This window comes from Rutidosis leptorrhynchoides, chromosome 1, assembly GCF_046630445.1.
Source record: "Rutidosis leptorrhynchoides isolate AG116_Rl617_1_P2 chromosome 1, CSIRO_AGI_Rlap_v1, whole genome shotgun sequence".
In the NCBI taxonomy this organism is placed as follows: Eukaryota; Viridiplantae; Streptophyta; class Magnoliopsida; order Asterales; family Asteraceae; genus Rutidosis; species Rutidosis leptorrhynchoides.
Window position 1 is genome coordinate 175959483 of NC_092333.1, and position 7580 is coordinate 175967062.

Consider the following 7580-nt stretch of genomic DNA (forward strand, 5'->3'; position numbering starts at 1 on the left):
ACGTTTGAACAGATTTGAGGCTTTAACCTCATCCACTCTTTCATTTTCCTAATTTCATTTTCCTTTTCTTTCCTATTTTCCTCTCAAAACATAAATTCCTCAAGTGATTCAAGTGGAATTTTGGAAAGGAAGAAGCGGGTTTTGATCTTTGGCGTAGTTGACAAGTTTGTTCTCCTCGTTCTTGGCTACACAGTGATACTAGTGGTAAGCTCTAACTCCTAATTTCATTTTCGTGTTCTTCATTCAAATTTGAGGCTTTTGATTGTATGATTCGTAGATGGAACCCATTTAGTTGTTAATTGAAGATTAACACCAAGATTCGGGTTTGTAAGTGTTAAAGGCGGGTTTTGGGTTGGTTAATGATTTAACCATGTTTAAGACTTGAGAATGGTGTATAATCACTAGTGTTAGTGATTATTAATGTTTTGGAGACTTTTAGGGTTCTTTTGGTTGACTAATTTTGACTGGAGTCAAAATTAGGGTTTTGGTGATGATTATGACCCGATTGTGAATTAATAAGGTTTGTAAACTTAAAATGGATTAAGTTGAAGTATAAAGCCGAGTTAAACATGTTTTGGTGTCAAAACTTGTAAATGGTGAGATTTTGACTTTATGGGTCAAAATTAGGGTTTATGGGCGATTTTGAGAACGATAAGTGTTTAACACTTGTATTCGGGTTTAATTGGCATATTAGGACCATTATCACTTGTGTTAGTGATTATTGGTGTGACGATCGCTCCAAATCCATATGGACGAACACGTCAACATCTGGTCCCATTGCGAGGTATTTGACCTCTATGTGATACATTTTGTAACATTGTATTCGTTTGAAAAGGTATTTCATAAATGAATATATAAATTCCAGGTTTTTAACATCTGATGATTTCTACGTATAGACAATCACCATTTAAATGGTTTACAATAATACATCTGTTGACAATACAGTCAAAATAAGATACATGGTAATGGTTTGGTGAATGCAAGTTTCTTGTATATAGCATGTATGACTCCAAGCACATATCTTGTATCACGTATAAGCAAACAGCGGAAGACTTCTAGAATCCTGAGAATAAACATACTTCAAGTGTCAACACAAAGGTTGGTGAGTTCATAGTTTTAATATTACACATAATCTGTATATCAATGTGGATTACAAAAGTTCAGTTGTTTTATTCAAAACGTTTATCAATAGGTTTTACATAAAAGGTGGATCACAAGATTTCAGTTGTTTCATCCGAAACGTTTATCAATCGGTTCTACAAAGTTGAGCACCCTGGTAACTAAACTTTAACGTATATATAATTTGTACCCTTTGTATAATCATCTTAATAATACACGCAAACCAACGTGTACGCTTCTCAAATAGCATACGTCCGTTAAAAGGCTAGCGCTCTAGCTCGGACGGGGATGTCAAGCCCTATGGATCCATATACTACTACTCGCGCCCACCAGTTCTTATAACCGGCAGTTACTAGTTACCAAAGCTAAGGGATTTTCGGTTCAAACTCGGTGTAGAATTTAGTATGTACTTGTATCCATTGCGTTTAAAATAAAGTGCATGTATTCTCAGCCCAAAAATATAGATTGCAAAAGCAATTAAAAAGGGAGCAAATGAAACTCACACAAAATCAGTTTTAGTATTTGTATCTATTTAGTAAAACAGTTTATAAAACTGCGCATGTATTCTCAGCCCAAAAATATATATTGCAAAAGCAATTAAAATGGGAGCAATGAAACTCACGCATATAAATCTAGTATTTTCAGTATTTATAAACAGTCGCATGTATTCTCAGCCCAAAAATATATTGAGTAAAAGGGATCATATGAAACTCACGCATATAATTATTGTAAAACAGTTAATAAAGCATTTGCATGTATTCTCAGCCCAAAAATGTAAAGGGTAAAAGGGATCATATGAAACTCACGCAAAATCAGTTTTAGCATTTGTATCCATTTAGTAATACAATAAAAGCATTGCATGTATTCTCAGCCCAAAAATGTAGAGAGTAAAAGGGATCTTATGAAACTCACGCAAAATCAGTTTTAGCATTTGTATCCATTTAGTAATACAATAAAAGCATTGCATGTATTCTCAGCCCAAAAATGTAGAGAGTAAAAGGGATCTCATGAAACTCACAGTTAAATATTGATATACAATATTGTAGGAAAGCACGTAGACGCATTGGAGATAATAAGTACGAGGTTTGATTCACAAAAATACCCCCGAATATTACCCATAACCTCCTTGGCAATAACCCATATTTTCCTTAGCTCTAGCTTTCTCGGAAACTCGTTTTGAAAAATTACTTGGACAGCACTCCGTCGTAATATTTTATGTACATTATTATTTTTGTATTGCAAAAATAATAACACTAATAATAAAAATAATAAGATTAATAATAATCTTAATAATAATAATAATAATAATAATAATAATAATAAAATAAATAAATACGGAGTAAAAATAATATATATGTGTGTGTGATTTATCTGGCCAAAACTCGAGAATTTATAGCACTTGGCCTGAAATTTGGAGTCATGCGACTCGCATGGAAATGGCCTTCTGGCCATGCGACTCGCATGAGGACCAGGGACAGCTCACATTGTTTTGGCTCCTAGCTTGTCGACATAATATAAAATAAATATAAATATATAAATAATTAATATAATTATTTATATATTATATTTTATTCTTGTGCATAGTAGACTAGATATTTTTGGTCCGTTGCGTCGGGCGTTTCTTCTTGACTCGGGTCCCGGTTCCGGTTTCTCGAATGTCCTTTCGTACGCTGAGAAAACTTGCATTTTACATTTCGTGACTCGTACCTTTGTTAAAATATAGCCTTAAATTATTCCTAAACTATACCACTCAAAGTATATCTTAAACTTTCGAGTATTTTGGTCATTTACTTCTATAAATCATCGTCTCGCTATTTGCTAAAATACATTTTTAAAATAGTGTTTTACTGTAGCAAAGTTACTGTAGCAAAGTCAATTTTTGCTGTAGCAATTCACTGTAGCAAAGTCAATTTCACTGTAGCAAATAGTGATTTTCGAAAACACTGTAGCATTTTGAGTAATGTGGCAATTTGAAAACACTGTAGCAAATTAGTGTTTAACTGGTTCATCTTAAACGCTTTAGTTAACTTATCTAAATATCAATTGAATCAATAAACGAATGTTACTATCGTTTATTATATATATGTATATATCTTTTTAATATACATAAATCAGTTTTTAAATACACATTGGACGTTATTTATAAATAAATTTTAATAATAAATATTTCAACTTATCATATATATTCAAATAGATATTTAAACCAATAAGTTTAATGTACGGTATCAAACAATTAATACATTGTTACCTTTTCATGTTATAGTATATATGTATCTTTTTACATATAATTGTTCGCGAATCGTCAAAAACAACCGAAGGTATTTAAATATATAAAAGTAATTCAAAAATTTTGAGATTCAGTTTTACAGACTTTGCTTATCGTGTCGGAAATGTTAATCATACAAAGATTAAGTTTAAATTTAGTCGAAATTTCTGGGTCATCACAGTACCTACCCGTTAAAGAAATTTCGTCCCGAAATTTGAGTGAGGTCGTCATGGCTAACAATAAAAATGTTTTCATGACGAATATGAGTTGATAAATAGAATTTTATTACCGTTGAGTAATATGGATAAAACAATTCAATTACTCGAAGGGAATAAGAGAAGTTATCGTAATAGAGTGAAATGGAGAATAGAGATGCGTCTTATCTCTTGACGTAGTAACGATTGATTTCCGGAATTTAAGGAATAGAAAATCTTCATTATCTAAATAAGATTTGATTCTTCGGGAATTAAGGAAATTATGATTTCCTTTGATTAAATGCGTAATCTACCTCAATTGCTATGTCTGATATTTCGCTATAAATTGACCTCTTCCGTTTCATTTATTTTCACCACTCCTACTTTCTTTCCCAATTAATACATTCAAAAGATTGTGAAAATGCTTAATCCAGTTCTGGTTCTTGACCTAATATTGACGTTTGCCACACTCATCCTTCTTTTCCAGCTCCCACCAGAAGAATCTGTTTATTTCTATTATGCTCTAGGGATAGTTGTATTTATCATTCTCCCGTGTCTTTATATTGCTATACGCATTGATATACACGGTTTGTAAATTTATGTGTTTTTATCTGGCTTTTATTTTCCATTATATTTCGGAGCTTCATGCTTTCGTTTTCTCTTCCCGACCTTAAGTCAAGCGGATACTGGTCCAGAATTCGTAGCTATACATTTCGGAATGAACATAGTTAATGTTCTAAGAAGGTAATCGTAATGGCACGATCTTGATTTGTCAAATTACCAGAATATCCGGAAAAGACCGAATCATCAAGAAAATATTTTCTTGATATGTTTAGAGGTTAAATAGAATAAAAGAGTTATGTAACATGGTTCATTATGAGGGTGGGATCTGTGAACCTTTATCACGTTCCATTAGAAACTCAGCATGACTTACTGTAATATAATCACGTTGATCAAGTGTCATTATATTATACTAACTCATGCTTCAGTTCCCAACACTACTTCAAAAACATCCATTTTTCAAAATTTTCAGAAATTAGAAACTAAAATAGTTTCTTTTATGATGTAACACAGATAGCGTGAAGAGATAAATAATTTCGGATGATAATAGTTATGAAGATATCTTCAGAAATATCGAAGATATTTATAATGAAAGATATGATAATATCTTAGAATTTCTAATATCGAAGGATGATGAAGAATATTGTTCGTAGGGGTTTAGTATCGGGAGCAAGGTATTCGTTAATGACTTCAGCGGATACTGAATCATTTGTATTCCTTTGAAGGCAGGTTTAGTCTTTGTGATTTATCCACAACCCTCCTTCATACTTTGCTCAATCCGTTTTCCAGTTTCAAACCTTCTCTTTTTCTCAGCTTTACCACCATATTATTCTTTATCATCAAACTTTTGACTGTTAAGGTCGTTTACAGTTTTTGCTGCTTCATCAGCATTGTTCCAATTTCAGAGAACTAGTTTCATAGTTTGGGGTGTTTTTCAAAAACTTCACATTCGAAGTATGTAATTCGAGGAGGTAGACGTTATATGTACACATATAACTGTTGGCGTAGACGTGCTGCAAGATTTCAAAATACTGATTGCAAATTCCCGATAGTTGGAATGGCAACTATTGTTACAAGATGTGGATGAGTACATGTTCAGATTTCAAGGTATATATAGTGATTTCCGGAGAGATTTAAATAGCAGAGTGACGGAGTCGCTGGTACATTTACTGCTAATATGATGGGATATAAAAGGTTCCCCGGTAACAACAATAGAAAGGGTAATCCTATATGTCAAGGTTTAATTAAGGCTTATCCAAATGAAGTTGACTTGCTGAAGTTGTGACAAAACTGGATACTTGAAAAGGAATTGTAAGATTATTTTCAGTAATAATAATGCCGAAGGATTTATCACAGATACGTGTTAAAGTTTTACTTAGGTTTCGAGAGCTTTCCAGATGTATGATTATAAGTACAAATCTTTCTTCTCGTAGATATCGGGTAGTTGGTTTGTCTTCTCGTTTGTTCATTAGTTGAAGTGTTTCCAATAATTTCGATGGGTTTGAACTCAAAATGTAATCATATGATGTTCTAGTACTGTTCTGAATTCAAAGCATGGTTTTCGAAGCATGGTTTTGAAAGATGTAGGAATCTAAGAGTGATGTTTTTCGTTTAATCTTGACTTGGATTCTGATCTATCGAAATCAGAATATGAAATTGAATGAAAATGGTTATTCTGCGATGAACAGATACGTATATCTATAGGTTTGAGCAGTATAGTTAATGATTGCTGAATCAGAATTGATGAATGTATAGTGTAACATATTAATGTGGAATTTATATATTTCTAGGGTATTACCTACCCGTTAAAATATTCTCATCATTAATAGTTTGTACAAAAGGACTTTCAATTACAATCTTTATGAAAATATATGTATGTATATTTCCTTCAGATGTAATATTGATTTAATGAGTTATTAAACTCATTTGATTTTCGGTTGGAACAAGAAACGAATAATCTCTTCTATATTAAAGATTACATAATCGTCGCAGGATATTTCTCCAATGAAGTTATGAATTAATACTTCATCGTTTATGGTTATTAGTATTCTTCGGTGCCTACGGTGCGTATGAGGTTGATACTCGTGGGACAGATTGTGAGGTTAAGGTTTACGGTGCGGATGTTGTTGTTGGTGGTACTGGTACTGTTGTTGGTTGTGCTGCTGGTACTGGTGGTGCTACCGGTGCTGCCTGTGATGCCTGCAAATTGTGCATCATATTCTCCAAAGCCACAACTCGAGCGCGAAGCTCGTTAACTTCTTCTATTATTCCGGGATGATTGGCGGTTGGTACGAGAGGATGAATAAAGTTTAAAATTTTGGTTATCATATAATCGTTGCGAGATATCCTGGAAATGAGGGTGAAGATAGTGTTTCGTACGGGTTCGCCGGTAAGTGCCTCAGGTTCCTCACCAAGAGGTGAATTCGGTTGGTGAAAAGGATCGCCTTCCTCTTGTCTCCATTGATTAAGTTGATTACGAACCCATCCCCAATTCATCCAGAATTGGTGATGACTGATTGATTGATTCATTCCGGTTACACTACTTTCGGAACTCAGGTGGAAATTCATATCGGAATCCGAAGAACTCGAATTACTTGTAGAATTCATCTTATACGGTTAGATAAAGAATATTCGATGTGAAATGATTTTCGGATATCGGATGATATTTTAATTACATAGAATACCTTTATATAGTACAAAGGTTCCGCAAATTACGGAGAAACTTTCGGAAACTGTCAAGTAAAGGTAACAGTAACAGATATGCTAAGATATTCATTTTGTCTATACACTAGTCATGCAATCCATGCAATAAGGTGTGTCTAGACTACAAATGATAAGTAGGTAATTTTCCACACAAGGAATGATAAGCAGGTAATTTCTAACAAAAAAAATTATAAGCAACAACTTTTATCATGCAGACATGGTCGAAGTCCAGACTCGCTAAAGTATCCTAACAATAACCGGTTAGACACACTAATGCAAATTCTGGTTCGCTAAGACCAACGCTCTGATACCAACTGTGACGATCGCTCCAAATCCATATGGACGAACACGTCAACATCTGGTCCCATTGCGAGGTATTTGACCTCTATGTGATACATTTTGTAACATTGTATTCGTTTGAAAAGGTATTTCATAAATGAATATATAAATTCCAGGTTTTTAACATCTGATGATTTCTACGTATAGACAATCACCATTTAAATGGTTTACAATAATACATCTGTTGACAATACAGTCAAAATAAGATACATGGTAATGGTTTGGTGAATGCAAGTTTCTTGTATATAGCATGTATGACTCCAAGCACATATCTTGTATCACGTATAAGCAAACAGCGGAAGACTTCTAGAATCCTGAGAATAAACATACTTCAAGTGTCAACACAAAGGTTGGTGAGTTCATAGTTTTAATATTACACATAATCTGTATATCAATGT